This window comes from Acomys russatus, chromosome X (assembly GCF_903995435.1).
Source record: "Acomys russatus chromosome X, mAcoRus1.1, whole genome shotgun sequence".
Taxonomy (NCBI): domain Eukaryota; kingdom Metazoa; phylum Chordata; class Mammalia; order Rodentia; family Muridae; genus Acomys; species Acomys russatus.
In genome coordinates, this window is record NC_067169.1 from 16602938 (window position 1) to 16620616 (window position 17679).

Genomic DNA, 17679 nt, shown 5'->3' on the forward strand with positions numbered 1-17679 from the left:
CACGTCTCATCCTGTTTCTAACTCAATGAATTGGGGTTGCTTTTAACCTCCATTGCTGCTCCCACTCAGTCTTATTGTACTTATTTGATGCAAATGTAGTTAACTACAGTTCTCTACATATTCATGAGATATTCAAGTTGGATAAGCTTTGTGAAATTGTAGGAAGAGAGTAGATGAAGAAAAACAGAATCAGCTCCGATTACTATAACAGGATCTAAACAAGACAACAAAAATAAGATGGCAGTGATTAAAGCCCTCATGTTCTCAAAAAACAGGAGAGACAGTTGGATAAATGTCATAACTTATGCAGATCAATATCCTACCTATAGGAAAAGAAATAGAAATCCTTCAGATGAGATCATTACAAATTCACCTCTCCCAAGTCTTCTGAAATTATGATATACTCCTTGTTCAGGAGGCCATCATTGGGTTCTCTGGAATCAGAAGACAAGACGTTTTTGTATCTCTGCCTCATCAAAGTCTATTCTTTCTTGTCTCTCCACAAGCATAGAGCAGCACTTTTTAAGGAATCTACCACCTCTTTTTTTTTCTTTTCTTTCTTTCTTTCTTTTTTTTTTTTTTTTTTTTTTTTTGCTTTTGTTAGTTTTTAATTCTACTGACTACAGATGTCGCAAAGACATTTATCATCATTGTCATTCACCCGTATTATTCTGAGCTCATAAATGTCCTTAAGATCAGATGTGAATGAATTGACTCTGAGTCATTAAAAGCAACAAATCTTAGATTTGAAGCTAAATTGAATAGATGGTTCAGATATGACAGCGCATTCTCATATCCACCTATGGAGTCTGTTATCTTACTGATCGTTTGCCTGTGTGGTGTGCATGTCACAGCTCATGAACAGATATGCTTTATATATTTTTTATGTTTCTTTGTGTTTTTAACCTATTGTTCCTTTTTTGCACCAGAATCGATGCCATCCAAGATACCTCATTATATTTGGTCATCACATCTGCTTAAGCTCTTCTTGGCAATGACAGTTTCTCAGGCTTGCCCTCTTCAAAGAACACCGATTGTGCATTTGCAGAGCACCTCTCTATTACACTTCATCTGCTTTACTCAACATTAGACTTAGGCTATGTGTTTTGGGGAGGAAGACCAGAGAAGTGAAGTGTCACCACATAGATTCAAGAGTGCCTAAAATTAATATTACTACTATTGTTGATGTAGACCTTGGCAATCTGTCAGATGTGGTGCTTGCTCAATTTTTTCTCTGTAAAATCAGTCTTTTGTTTACCTTGTAGAGATCCTTTTTATTTGCTTTATTTAAGTGTAAATTGCATGCAATAAAATGAGTGTTTCATCTTAAGTGTACATTTTGACAAGGGTCAGTGAACAAATAGTTCTTCACTAGGGCTGATTTTCACCAACCATTCAGAGGACATTTGGCATTTTGGGGTACAAAGAAAAGGAGTACTAGATAGATTATATGTACAAGGGTCATCAGTCTAGTAAGTCAATATAGTATGGAAATATATACTATGTAAATAAATAGAGTAGGTAAAACTAGTATGCAATACATAAGACAAAAAGAGTTATCTAACCCATAATACCAACTGTGTCAAGTTTGTACAACTTTGACATGCCAGCAGCATCTCAAACATCTCTTACATTTCTCTGTAATCCATTTTATCAGTGTTTCCCCCCTATGTACCACTATTCTGTAGTTTTGTTTTGTCTTGATTTTTAACTAGAGGGTAGTTTTTCCAGTTCTTAGATGTTGTAAAAATGGAAAAATACTTTAGTCCTTATTTTATTTCTGGCTCCTTTAATTCAGAAAAAAAGAAGGTAATGCTGAGATTAATTCATATTAACCTACTTAACAGTAATGTGTTTTTGTTGTTGTTGTTGTTGTTGTGTGTGTGTGTGTGTGTGTGTGTGTGTGTGTGTGTGTGTGTGTGTGTGCGTGTGTTTGCTTGTTGTTGCTGCTACTCTATTCTTTTTTTCTGGGCAGTTGGGTTTGTTCCAGTTTGAGAAATTTATAAATAAAATGAAAACCATGTAGAAATGTTTAGATAGTCATGTGTTTTTAGTTTTCTTGCATGCCTATTTAAAAATGGAGTTGCTGGGTCATATGATAAGTATAAATTTAACTCAATGTGTTTATAATTTTAAAATGAGAAAGTGAAAATAATGATAGTTTATCTTATTTTGACATCATGTTGATTCTTTTACTACTTCTACTTCTTTGCTGGGAAATAAGTTTTGAATAAAAGAGAAAGTGTTGTCAGAGACATGTCCTTCCATGCTTTCCATCCCAGGCAGCACTCCCTGGGATAGTTAGGTGGTCAGACTTCATCAATTCCTCTCTGACTTACACTTGCCCAAGAAAAAGTTGATGTCTCTGAAGATCAGAAACAAAACCAGCTGGATCTTTGGTTCTTTGGGTAATGTGTGTTTGATTTTTATTTTTATTTTTTTGAGAAGATGTTTCTAGAAAATGGCCTGCGGTATTGGAATTTGTGAAACAGATCTAACTCCTGCTTGGAACTGCTATAAATTTTTAAAACAAACCAAACCCTAGCATCACAATATGGCTATGTAAGGTACCTCCAAGCCAAATCCATTAGATGTGGAATGAAATATTTATTATGATCTGAATGAGGCAACAACAAAGAAAGGACTTTATGTTTTCCTTAAAGTTGTACTACCTAAACTTGGAATGTTGATATGCTTATAATGAGCTTGGTAGTATAATCTTGGATTATATAAAGACTTAAAATGGCCATCAAAAGGAAAAAACCCACAACGTTCCTAAAAGTAAAAAGTAAAATCTTTTTAAGATAATGAGAAGCAGCCTATTCTGCTGAGAGAAAACTTAAAAAGTATTTATTATTCACATTGTGAAAATATTCTTTACCATATAAAGTAGTGATATTCCTAATGCTTACAAACTCATTCCCAAGAATGAAAGCCTGCAAGAAGCATTGATAATATTTCTAATTTTAAGATGACATTAGACAATTTTAATAATGATAGCAAAAGGAGTGAAAGGAACAAAGATCCAGAAGATGAAAAAAATAAACTCTAGTCTTGTTTCTGTCACAAACCAGTTGATAAAAAATATACTATGTCCAGGCAAGGAGGCACTCACCTTTACTCCCAGCCCTCAGGAGGCAGAGGCAGGCCTATCTCTGTGACTTTGAAGCCAGTCTCGTCAATGGAGTTCTGGGCCAGTCAAGGCTACATAGTGACACCCTATCTCCAAAACAAACTAACAAACTAAAGCATCAACAAAAAATATGTATGTGCGCGCGCGCACACACACACACACACACACACACACACACACACACACACACACACTGAATCCTATGAGTCCATTTCAACTCAATTTGAGTCAAATTATCTGCTTTTTGAAAAAAATAATGCACTACACTCACAGAAGCAACCATTTTGTCAGAATTATTTTAATTTACCTTAAAGTGATCCTGGCAAGGAAAAGCATTAGATGAGACAGATATATTAAATTATATTCTTTTGTAGATTTCATGCCTCAACTTACAATAATTTTAATAATAATATATCCTTACTATTATTATCATTTAAACTAAAGTCTGGTGAAGATTTAGCAAACTCCTAGCATCTTATTTCCAGATAGATTTATCTTCCACTGTTGTAAGGTTAAATACTCACATGACACTTTCATGTTTACTAAGTGTTTACGCATCAGATGCAAGCTAATTCTCACAGGAGACTTTTTAAAGTCAGTCTAGATTATTTAAAAGGCTAGAAAATGCTTTGGGGAAAATTGTGTGCAAATGGAGTTAGCTTTGTAAGAAATAATTGCCACCTCAATCTGAAACCAGCAAGAGAAGCGAAGAAAGGACACACTATTGTGGGAGCTAACGTCCGGCAGCCCACCTTCATTCTTGTCCTAAGAGCTAAATCAGGACAGCTCAGGAGTCATTCTGTTCCATACACTCACGATTCTTCCTTTTGCCTCTTGTTATATCACATCTCTGTCCTTATAGCTGGGTCTTCAGTGTTTGGAATAGCTCTTCTCACACAACATGTCTTATTCAGGTGAACCATCTTTGTAGCTGAAGAAAAACACCTATGGGAAGCATATTGATGATGTGAGCCTAGTAGTTTGGATCTCAGCATCTTCTTAGTTTGAAGAGCTTTATACAAGCAATAATTCACCCTGGGAACAGACGGAAGTAAACAAGGCTATATGAAAACCATATTTCCTGTAAAAATGGAAGCTTAACTTGTTTGACTTAGGTGGTTAAAGTATTCACTTTGTAGAGCATGGTGGCTCATTTTTTTTCTGCATTTTAACTTTCATGATTTCAAAATGAAAGACACTGTCCTTTCACATCTGGTAGATTCTAGATGTAATATCTCCAAACACATGGGAATGAGCTAAATAACCATGGTGTCTAGAATAAAGAGATAATTATGTTAACAAAACGACCAAAAGAAATAAATTGCCTTTCTATTTGACATAAAGGTTTTAGCATTATGTCATTGACTCAAATCAAAGGGCTTCTTTGTGATATGACAATGATGTTTTTGATGCTATGGCCCATCTCACCATGATGTCACAACTCATTCATAAAATGCATGCTATTATAAGCTCATTTGGAAAAGGAAACTTCCAGAATAAATAAAAATTTAACCAGGCCTGGTGGCACATGACTGTAATCCTAGGGTTTAGGAGGTTAAGAAAAGATGATCAGAACTTTGAGACCAGTCTCCTATAAACAGTGAGTCCCGGTCTCAGAAAGAAATACAAATTTATAAATTTTAAACAAAAATCATTTTCTCTATAACAAGAAAAATGCATTCCCTAGAAAAAATACTTTGGACTAACACATATGAAAGTTCTTTTTTGTTGAAATAATCATCAGGCCTGTTTCTCCACGAGAAAAGAATTGTTAGTGAAAACTATTTATGTTTTTCAAGAAAAAGCTACAATTCCTAGCAAGCCATTAGGTCATAGAATTTAAGCTGTGTCTATAGAGATGGAAGCATCTATCTACAGAAAAAAAAAAGTAGTTTGCTGAGGTATTGAGGACTATGCATGGCCTAAAAAATCAGAATGATCTTCTGCCTTCTTTTGAAAGGTGTCTACATATAAAAGATATGCATGTGACCTCCACAGCAGGCTAGTCCTAGGCAGCTGTGTCTTGGGCTCCTCAAAGTGCCTTGCTATCTTTAGTGCTACTCTCTGTGTTAACCATGATACCTTATCTTTTGTCTTCATTTTCCCAAGTTTCAACATCTGCTTTTGTCTTTTGCTAAACACTGAGCATAATTTACAGGCTTTGAAAATATTCACAAAACTCTGGGCTTGAAATTTTTAGAACAGCCTTCATCTCCTAGTATTCTACAATGAAAAGAGCTCTATTTTTTCCCCAATCTTCCTCCAAATGGAAACATGCAAGACAAATCCTGATAAGAGTCAGAAACTGTAGAATAAATCATTTGTGTTGGCTGGGGACTGACTCTTGTACCCTGTGATTCTTAAAAGAGCAAACATAACCGCCTCCTGCTAAGTCATTATCCTCGCAGCAGAATGGAAAAGAATTCAACTACAGGGCTCCTCCCCCAAAGGAATTTTGGATTACGAGATGCCAAGTTAGAACAGAGTTTCTTGGTAACTCAAGACTTGGCATAAGCAGAAGATCCTCACTCCCAACACATGTGTCATTGCTGCAGTGCCACGGGCCAGAAAGTATTCCCAATATCCTTGGCTGAAAGCAGAGGAAGAACGTAAAATAGGAAAAAAGTATGAACAAGGATAAAGCTCACACTCAGGCTCTCCAGGGCCGTTAAGTCTTGTTCTGGCAATTCACACAGCGACCACCCTGGGTGTTTATGATCACAGGGAAGAAGAATGAGAAAAAAACATCAACAGCTCATCAAATCACTCTGTTCTTGCGCAATCATCAAAGGCAGAGCCCTGACCCCTGCATTTATTTTTTCTTCCGCCTTCCTACAAGTCTGTGAGTTACACACCATCTGTCCTGGCTGGCCCTTCCTTTCTTCTGCTAGCCGGTGTTGCTCAAAACCTAAGCTCTGCACCACTCATCTCCCACACTAAATTGAGCCATGTGGTACCAGACCAGCCTGTGATCTTCCTGGCAGACAGTAAGAGAAATGGTGAGCTCATCAACATCAGAAAGAAGTCAGCAAGCTACTGATGCTAGTATCCATGCCTCCGGTCTCCTTATTAACAGAACTCATTTTTAGTCAAGCAGGTTCAACTGGAAAGAAACAGCTGCCTTGTCCATCCTCTCTAGCTACTAAGTATGGTCTGCTAATGTCAAAGGGAAACTCTTTCCAGAAGTCTTCAAGTTGTTAAGTTGTGAATGATTTGTAACTGAATACTATACACAGAATTATTTGTGGAAAGACAGTGATTACTGTTTATAATGAAATCAACTCTGTTGTGAGCAACTGTTTAACACTTCAGTTTCTTTCTTCTTGCTGACATGACGGAAACATTTTAAGAAATGATTTATTTATTTGTAGTTTATGTTTGTTGGTGTTTTGCCTGTGTGTATGTCTGTGTGAGGGCATTAGACCCCCTAGAACTGGAGTTACAGAGAGGTGTGAGCCACCATGTAGGTGCTGGGAATTGAATCCAGGTCCTCTGGACGAGCAGCCAGGGCTCTTAAGCACTGAGCCATCTCTCCAGCCCCTACATTCTGGAAATGTAAGCATCAACTTGATATCTAAAATTCTGGCATTCAGCTTGTGCCATGAAGTGTTCATAAGGTGGCATGGCAAGGCCCTGTCAGCAAACTACCTGAGCCTGGGGCACTGCTATGGCACCATAGTATTTCTGGACATCATAACCTTCATATTTCCTTTATCCAAGAAAGAGTAATGATTCTATTTTGTTTAAGCCTTTTTTTTTTTTGGTTATTGATTGCAGTTTTCTGTTAGATTAATGCCAGAGGAAAGAACGTTACAGAAGACAGAACAGTGCAGGTGAGGATTTCAAAGCCCAGGCATAGCTGCCAAGTTCAGCATGCATTTAAAACATGATTGGTACAGCCTGGCCAAGGAGAAGAATATCACATAAGGACAGAGGAACAGCAGAAGCCTTTTCACACAAGGGCATGGTGGCCTTCAAAACACCTTGTAACAATATAGATGGATGGATGGATAGATAGATAGATAGATAGATAGATAGATAGAACGCTTTTTGTTTTAGAACCATACACTGTAGTATGGCTTTTGTGTTTCTAAGTCTCTAGACTTAGAACAGTTAACCTGCCATTATCATTCATGATCTTAACTAACCTTGGGAAAGTACGACCCGAGTAGTTGGTGGAATTTCTCACAATTTGAATCTGTATTTCCTCACAATGGAATCTAGGTTGTGCATTGGTACAGGAATATCACAGAAGTGGTGTATCCTCAACACATCATACATATCAGAGGGCAGATCTTTCACCATGGCAACATGCTCTTCATAATGTTGTTACTGGGCTTGTGAGAGGCTGAACCCTGACCTCGGCAGAACTAATAAGCTAGGTTGGGCCTCCCTATTCTCAATATGCCAATGAAAAGGACAAGGAAGTGAAAAGCAGAGAGAGGGCGGGGGTGGGGGGAGGGGGATTTTACCAGCTACCATGGGTGGCTGTATCAGAAGGAGGGTCAAGTAAGAGTTTGAGTGATGCGCTCCCTGCCCCATCTCAGTCTACATTCAGCATCCTGATTTGAGGTGCAGTTCTAGTCAAGGTGGTCTGCCCACCACTGACTGATCGTTGGCTGCCCTCTACCCCAAGACTCTCCTGCAAGGTAGAATGGCAAATTGTGAAAATTGTGGCAAATCTTTTCTTGGGAGACAAGTTCATCCTCCGGTGGGCACCAGCATTCGGCATTTTCCTTTTCCCAACATGAGATGCCTAAGAAAAATTCCAGTTTCTGGGGAATCTATTGTCTCAAGACTCTGATGGAGAAGGAAGGAGTACAAGTTGCTCTCTTTGGAGTATCTTCTCTCCTGCCCGGATAGTTAAAATGTTGGGCTATCTTAGCTTGCCTTTATTTCTTACCTCTATACATTTTTTTTTCTGAGACAGGGTCTCTCTACGTAATTCCAGATGTCCTGCAATGCCCTGTGTAGACCAGGATGGCCTTAAAATCTGCCTGCCTCTGTCTCTCAAGCGTTGGGATTAAAGGTGTGTGTCACTATGCCTGGCTCCTCCTGTTCCTCCATGCATTCTTGGCCCAAGGCTTTCAAACATGGTCCCAGAGATCTCATCCCAGCCCATGGTCACCCATCTAATTCAATTCTCTAAAATCTAACAGGGATCATCTTGTCGAAGAGACCATTCTTTAACTCCTAAGCCTGACTGAGGTCCCCTCGTGTGACCTGGCAGAGAACCATGAACTCAGCCACCACAGCACTTGTTAGTATTAGAGCTGTTGCTTTGTGTCTCCATTTCTCTGAACATTTGGATGTAAGAACTTGTCAATATTCACCTTTATCACCATCGCAAAGCCCAATGCTGGGTGGACTATAGGTGCCAATAAATCCTTCCTGAGTGAAGCAGTGAGCTTTCTACCTGCTCTTTGGGCCCTGCCTGACTCATTGACTCAGTTCTCCCACAGTGTTTGCAGAAGCTTTGTCTACATCTGGTCTTTGGTGGCTTCTGGATGTTCCTAGGTCCAGATATGTCCCAAATGTTAACACATTTGAAGAGAGGGAGGGATGGAGAGAGGGGAGGGAGGGAGGGAGGGAGGGAGGGAGGGAGGGAAGGAGGGAGGGGATCAGAAAGAAAGTGGGAAGCCAGGAGGTGACTAGTCTTTTGTAGTGGCTTCAGAGCTTGTGTTGAGCAGGTGAGAGACTGTTTCGGAGTGTGACTCTTAGTTACTTCTCCAGCTCCTGCTCCACTTCCTGTTTATTCTGCCTCCAAAACCACAATAGGGAGAGGTGGGGGGATGGGAAACTGTGCCGGCAGTTCTTTGTAGGAGCCTTCCTGCTCCCTGCAGGCCTTGTATAAATTGGAGTTTCAGCCCTTTGGAAATCCTTGCTTTGCAAAAGAAAAAACCGAGGAGCTGAGACCCTTGATTAACTCTCCCAGGAAGCAAAAAAGATCGGAGGAGCCTGTCTGACTGGGAAAGCATGGATTCTCCACTACTACTGACTGCAACCTTTCCCTCTAATTCCTTGGGCCACACCGCTTCCTTTATTCTGACCTTTGTATTCGTATTAACCTCATTAAATTCACTTCTCTTGGTGAAAAGCTTTTTCTTAGCTGCATCGCAGCACTAACTAAACTGCCATCCATCGGTGAGATGAAAGAGCTTTATGGAGGTACCACTAGTGAGGGTACCACTAATCAGAAGCGGCCTAGGAAATGGGATCACTCACCCACTGCCAGTGACAGGCTTAAAACTGTATAAACACTATGGAAAATGCTTTGGCAACTTTTGAGAAACACGTTATCTACTCTATGAACGAGCAATTTCATTTCCGTGTATGTGTTATTTTTTTTTTTTAAGGGTTGAACCAGAATGTCGTTTTGTTCGTATAGAACTAAAATCAACAATGAACTAATAAGTGACTTCAGTGTTTATCAGAAGGAGGCTAGATAGGCAAAGCGCGAGCATTCATACAAAGGAATGCTGGTGAGCAATGAAAGGACTAGTGAGGCTGACAAGACTACTCAGTAGGTACAAATGCTTGCCAAGCCTGAAGAACTTAGTTCCATTGCTAAGACCCACGGGGTAAAGTAGAAAACTGACTCCTAAAAGCTGTCTCTGACCTACACACACACACACACACACACACACACACACACACACACAAACACACACACACATACACACACACATTTGTGTGCACGCCCGTAAATGAAAATGTTTACATAATAGTGATATAGTGACTACCTGCTAACATATTCAAACATGTGCTTGAATCTCAGAAGTACATTGTGTGAAAGTGGTCAGACACAAAAGAGTGCATTCTCTAGACTTCCTTTCCAACAAAGGTCAAGAATGTACAAAACTAAATTTATAGAGCTAGAGATTAGAATTTGGATGCCTGCTGGAGAGGTCTCAGAGAAAGGAGATCAAGAGGTGAAATGTGACCGCTTTCCACGGTGATGATTCTGTTCTGTACCTTGCTGGAGATGCTGAGTACGACTTTATGTGCTTATTAAACCTTCAGCTGAATGCTTAGTATCTATGCATTTTCTTACATAAAATTATATGGCAAGAAGAATAATGAAACTGAGGGTACAATACCTCCTCCATAATATCACAAAATATTTTGGAAAGAGAAAATTTGGAAGCAGAGCCTAAGAAAAGAAAGGCTGAACTTAAGGCTTAATCACAAATTCAAAGTAAATTAATATTGTTACATTTAATACAATCCTGGTAAGTAATGCAATGGTGGTGTGGTATGTAAGGTATGTTCCATGCAAGTCCATTACCATATGCTAGAAGGCAAATATTTTTGTTTTCTAGTGCATCCACACCAATTCAATCATTTAAAACAATACAGAGGGCCTGGAGAAATAGCTCAGCACTGGCTGCTCTTCCAGAGGACCCAGGTTCAATTCCCAGCAACCACATGGCAGCTCAGAGCTGCCTATAACCCCAGTTCCAGGGGATATGACACCCTCATACAGACATACATGCAGGCAAAACATGAATGCACATAACATAAAAATTAATTTTAAAAAACCACAGAACTCTTAAAGTTCTAGAGATAATAGGTCCAAAATTGGTCTTGGTAGCCTAAGGTCAAGGTGTTGGCAGGGATGGTTCGTTCTGAAAGCTCTTGAGACATTCTGTTCCTGTGATTTCCTCAGTTTTAGACGAAATCCTTGCATTTTTGGCTTGGTGAAATTGTTACAGTCTTGATAGGGTTCATTTTCCATGCCAGTTAAAGCTATCACACCTAGACCCCCTCAGTACCTTCCTCCATCTTTACAGCCCCTTCATTCCTTCCATGAAAAACCTTTGTGATGACATTGAGTCCACCCATATAATCTGAATGTCAGGTGATCAGCGACCTTAATTCATCTGCATCCTTATTGGCCTTCCTCCCCACCCCCCGTACAAAAATATGTATTCTATGGAGTCTAGTGAATTAGCCAGGGGATCTGTGAAGCAGAGATACTATTTGGCCTACTCAACCAACAGTTCATAGAACTGTAAACTATAACATATAGCATCTTTCTAGTCTCTACATTTAGTTTGAGGTGGATATTTCAAAGATTTCAGGTCTGTTCTAAGCTGTTTCTCAGGTAAAAGGGATAAAACCAACTCTGCCCCAAGAATTCTATTCGAATTTTCATTTAGCGTCTCATACTTGACAATGAACCTCTGTTCCAGTTATCTATTACTGCATAACAAACCACTTAGTGGCAAGAAAAAAAAACAAAAATATTTTGCACACAATTCTGAAATTTGGGCAAGGCTCAATGAGGACAGCTTGTCTGCACTCTACTTGGCATTAGCTGGGCAGGCTTAAAGGCTGGGATGATGGTTGAAATCATCTTTGATGGCTTCCTCACATGTCTGGCAGTTAACCTTGATAACAGCAATGTCAGTAGTACTAAGGGCTGGAACACCTATGGGTCAGCTCTTCCTGTGGCTTGAGCTCCCTTTGAACATGGCAGTTGGATTGCAAGCATCTGGAGAAACAACTGTAAATGTCATGCTAGAAGATCCTCTATGTGCTGGTCGTGAGAGGAAAATTATCATGTCCTTAGTTAAGGTTGTTCCAATGCCCCACCTACATTCAAGGGGAGGAGACAGAGATCCTACCTCTTGAGAGAAGGTGGAAAGATTGTAGCAGAGGACTTATGATCAGAAAGAACTTCATAGGCATTTTCAGTGCCACACCTGCAATACTTCGGATGTGAATACAGGAGAATCCCCGGAGCTCTCTGTCCAGTTGCTCTTGCCAAATTATTTAGCTCCAGGTTCAGTGAGAGATGCTGTCTCAAAAATATAAGGTGCAGAGTGATAAAGGAAGATATTGAAAATTGAGTTCTGGCCTCCATGTGTACACACCCATATGCATGTGTCTCTGTACCCTCATGTCCACATTCATAAAGTATACTATACAAAAACAAATAAGACACATTAGGTACTCTAGTCTTGATGGCTGCCATAGTCCACACGGGATCAACCTGAGAGCAGATGTTTCTTGTGCTCTCAAGTTCTTCACTAGGAAAAGGGCTGCTAGGTCTGAGAATTCCTCTCAGACACCCAGCACTACAGTTAACCGTTTAAATGTCTTACACTTACTCTTCAGACATTTAAGCTATGAAGGAATTCTCAACTACTTATCACAACACACACACACACACACACACACACACACACACACACACACTCCTAAAGCATCTACGAATTTTATTTTGCAATTCCAATTAGATACCATGAAATACTACACCTTTTTTGAATGACTATTCTATACTAACTCTACTCCTTACATTTAATCATACCTGGACTCCTGAAGCATACATATGTTCTTTCATAATGTATGTTTCATTTTTTTAAAACACGAGACTTAAGCTATTAATTCATGTGAACAATTGGAAAACATTTAAGTATCTTGGTTAGAACCAATAATGTAGTACTTTCATTTTTCTTCTTTTCTTAACTACCAAACAAGAAATCTCCTCAAGTAAATGTCTGCTAAGGAAGAAAAAAAGAGGGGGCCATTATCCAAGGACATAGCAAGTTCTGTGAGGTATTTCAACATGGTGGAAGAGCAGTCAGGATTTAATTGGCCCTATTGAGCTCACCCACAAGCTGCCGCATTCTTTACCTCAGCACTGTGGTATTTAAAGGGGCGGGAGGAGGGGCTACCAAGTTAGTTTTTGCTTTTGAAAATATCAAGTGAATCATGTCCAGTTCATACTGTCGGCTGAATGCGCCTTGAAAGATGTGCCCATATCAGCACTAATAAAATCGATATTGAGAATTAAAGTAGACTGCAGAAAATGCCCCACCCTCAACGTTGTTTCTTTCGCTTGCCAGAATAAAAAAGTGAACTGGGCCTTGTTAGCAAGCCTACACTTCTAGCTAGTTCAGAGACTGAGGCAGAACAATCACAAATTCATGGTCTTCTGGAGACCGTGTGTAAACTAGTGTAAGGCCAGCCTGGACTTAGTGAGACCCTGTTTCAAAATAAAATATACAAAAAAGCCTTCAGTTCCTCCTTCAGTACCAAACAAACAAACAAAACTAGCATATTTTGCTAGTGTTTTCTCATTTTGTCTTATCTAAAATGTTAGAAAACACTTTTCCTTGACAATTCAAGTTCAGAAAGTTGCCATCTATTATGATGTTTATAACTGGGCAGTGCTACTGCCCACCTTTAATTTCAACACTGAGACCAGCCTGATCTACAGAGTGACAGGACAGCCAGGGCTGTTATACAGGGAAACCTTTTCTTGAAAAAAACAAAGCAAAACAAACAAATGAAGATGTTTATGAGTGGTTATGAAGATTCTCTAATGTTAATTTTTAGGAGTTTCAAGTTAGACACAGTGGTAGATATGCTGAAATTGCTAGGCAAAGGATACCATGAAAACAAAGTAGGAATAAAATGTAAAAAAAAAAAAAAAAAACATACATGCATGGTACAAAAGAATGCTCTTTTAACAATAGAGAATAACAAGACAGGAAAGACTGAGGAGATGGTTGTGGCTTTAGTTAATCTCATTTAGACTTTTATGCTTTAGCTGCATTGAAACCTTTGACACTAAAATGAAAACATCTAGTTAAATATAAAAGGACAGAGGAACTGGAGAAGTGAAATCTTCCGTTTCATAGAAGACATGTCTCTCTGAGTCATAAGGAAATCACTTTGCTGTACTCACCAGCACTGGAGCACCAAATGGCAGGCAGAGAGGTAGAGTCCTTCTGTGTACAGAGGAGAGTTTCCTTTGCCTTGTCTGTTACTGTCTAAAGTAAGCATCTTTCTTCAATGGAGCAAGGAGATTCCTAAATAAGGGAGCAATTAGGGAGAAAGTTGTGGCCTCTTCATTTGCTGAAACTGAAGAAGCCTTGAAGCTCAAGCTGCTTCCATCTTATTTCCTTTCTGGTGGTTTCACAGCTTTTCCTGAGGGCAAGGGAGGCAGAAAGAGAGAACAAATGGCATCCCTAATTGCTCTCTACCTCTTTATCTTCCCAGTTAAGATATGTCTTGCAATGAGAAGGGCCTATAGAAAGCCCTGTATGTGCACCCAAGCTCTTTCCACACAGCCCTGTCAAGCCTCAGACCTGGGTGCAAACACATACAGCCCAAGTACATAGGGAAAAAAACCCCAAGGTTGGTGTTTACAAAGATCCTTCAATGGGATTAGCGTCATATGCACAGGGAATCCTGGTAGTCTAAGCATCTGTATTATGGCCCGGAAGTAACATCATAAACTTTGAGCATTCTGTTGGCTCTCCAAAGAATTCTTGCTCCACAGAGAGTGGCAAGAGATAGTACCACGCCCCTCTAACATGGTGGGTCTAGGGCAAGGGTATGAGGAAAGGGGAGGGATTGACTTCCAGTTGTTCACAGTCTGAGCAAAGATGACACCAACAAACATGCCAAAGGGCTCAGGGAAAAGCCTATGAGGCCTCAAGCCTGCACACAGAATTTTAGACAATGGCGCAAAGCTAGGAGCAGGAGAGGTGGCACTCCTCATGGAAGAGCACACCGATTGGTTGTCCAGTGCTAGTCAGCCCTGAAATCATAATGCAAGCACCATTATATGGACTCAACAGGTTATATTTGGGAATATATATGTGTATATACAAATGCATGTACGCATGCAAAAACAATTCATTTAAAAAGAGGCCACGAATTTTAAGGAGAGCAGGGAAGGGTATATGGAAAGTAGAAATGTCATAATTAAATTACAATCTCAAAAATAAACAAAAACAAAAAAATATCATGAACCACAGAAACAAAGGAGTGGTTGTTGGCCATAGACTATCCTGATGTCTACTCTCTCAGTACATCCTACACAACTCCACATGACATAAAGGCCCAGGCCAAATATTTGGGGCCAATAAAGAACAACCTTTCCATTCCCTTGAGGTATTTTTTAAACTGACATGATCTTTTAAAAATTAATTTTCAGATTAAATGATCAAAATCTAAACTTCCCAACATAAAGAAAACCCTAGAAGGCCAACCATTATTCTCTGCTTTTATTAGTTGACAACAACAAAAAAAAAACTTCACCTCCAAAAAGTTTAAGAATGTGCTCCTTCTTCCATTATTTTATTTAAAATTCTTTTAAAATAAATCATGTTCCAGATGTGGTGGCACATTCCCGTAATCCCAGTGCTCAGGGAAGCAGAGGCAGGTGGATCTCTGTGAGTTCAAGGCTAGCCTGGTCTACAAAGTGAAACCAGCACAACCAGGACTACACAGAAAAACCCTGTCTCAAACAAACTAATAGATAAACAAATAAAGCAAGGACGTAATGGTGGATAAAAATTTATTAGATACGCCATAGAAAGATAAATTTCTTTATAAAGGTTTATGGTATAAAAATTAAGCCCTAAGTCAACTAGAGCTCTGTATGAACATTTGAGAAATGCTGGGGACATTACATAAGTCAGGAAGACCTAGAGAAGAGAAAGAGGGAGGAAAACATAATTTAAGAATGCTTTTTGTTCAAAACTAAAGTAAAGCAAGATGACAAGGAGGAGGAGGAGGCACATGCAAATGATCCAAAGTTTCAGTTTTTAAAAACTACAGATGTTTCCAGATTGGTCAGAGAATGAAGATTCCAATTGCGCCACGTTCTCTGACACAAGCAATAGGAGTGCACTAGGCAGACTGCTAAGGAATTAGATAAATGTACAATGTAAAACTGGCTACATGAACAAAGCTAGAAACTGGAGGGCCAAAACTAGTTTCTCAAAAGTTGAGGGGTGAAGTCTTGGGTGGACTATGATTACCAATTGTCAACATCTGTAGGGTGGTCAATCCTGTCCCTGCTGTTTCCTTCTGTCCAGCTCATCTCTTTCTGTCTTCTCTTCTGTCATAAACCGCCTTGGAGATGGACACTAAGAGGCAGACAGTTTTGCGGAGAGCTTGGGGGCAAATACTACTTCTTGTATTCAGCTTTCCAACGATAGTCTGCGAAATTGAAATCGCATATTACTTTTGCCTCAGGAAAGAAGTAAACCTACAGCTTGGGCACTTTAACAGGTGAGTCTTGTTTTGGGTCTGTCCTGGTTTTATTTCAAAACTAATGTTGAATAAAATAGTATCAATGGAATAGTGTTTACTGGGCCCAGAAAAGTTCTAAAAATGCCGTGCTCTTTAACAGCAAATCATATTCATATTAGTTGAGACTCACGAACATATGCATGCATACACACACACTTATATGAAAATATTTTGAAATAAAAATTAAAGTTAGTCCTTTTGCAAGTTGCATATGCTTTACTGCATTCTATTATTGCAGCATTTTTAAAATACACATTTCAATTAGCAGCTGATAAAGTTCTTGCCATCACTTGCTCAGAATGTGACTTGGCTTTAATCAAGTTCTCCTCATGACTATAGGGAAATGGATGAATCATTTCTGTATGTTACTTAAAATAATAGTTTTCCTTCTAGTAGTAGACATCTGCCCGAAGCCTCCAATTTTCATAAAGAATAAGGAGCAGAAAAGGAAGTGGAGGCACGAAAAATGTTTAGAGTAAAAGAGAAACCTAAAAGGGATTTTCTCTAGTGCTTAAAGAATCGTCCAAATATCAAACCAGTCTGCTTATTGTCTCATGATATCCCCACTGCAGGCCCTGAAAGCATTTTAAGTCTTATGCCGGACTTCCAGTGTGGTGGCAGACTAGGAGCGTTAACTATCTACAGTACACAGGAACAGAAAATTTAGACACACAAATTTTCTAGCTCCGAAGGCTTTGTTTCTTTTCACCCTCATTGCTTCCAGAGTTGTCTTGAAATGTTTGGTTCACATGTATTTCAAAGGGAAGAGAAAACAAGTACAGGTAGACCTGACATTTGGTGCTGGCTAGTTTATCTTCATGTATTAACGATTAACTTTCTCTGGCAACAGGCAGGCATACCAGTCTGGAGACTTTCCCCTCCTTTTTTTTCCACTGCTGCAAAAAGCTGATAATGGACTTGAGCTGCCCTGGCTGGCAGTGTACACATTATAAGCGCATGCGTGCGTGCACACACAGACACCCAGTTGGCATTTTTTTAACTGTAAAGTTGTATGTATTTTAAATTCAAGTCCTATGAATTTAGAAAATGCCCCTATGACTTCCTGTGAAAACTGAGGTTGGTCTGGCATTTATCCCCCAACATGGTGAAATAAACAAAATGCAGACTGCTGTGTTTCACCTGCCCCATCATTTCTCAGGAACATCATGACACTATCTTAAAAAAGCATTCCTAAGGGACTTAGGACAGCCTCCATCACATCTGCTGTCCACAAGTACAGAATGGGTCACCCTAAAGGGGGACAACGCTCAAGAGCTTAGTACTCTTGGGAAGTACTGAGGAAGGTCACAGGTTGTGTAATGATCTATTAAAATATCACTCATGATTAACATACATGATTTTAAAATAAAGGCCTGCAAGGTGAGTGCATTGCTATTCGATGAGTTTTGTTGTTGTTGTTGTTGTTGTTGCTGTTGCTAATTTTTCACCTCTCTATAATCAAGTGAAATTTCTGCTTTCAGTTTTTA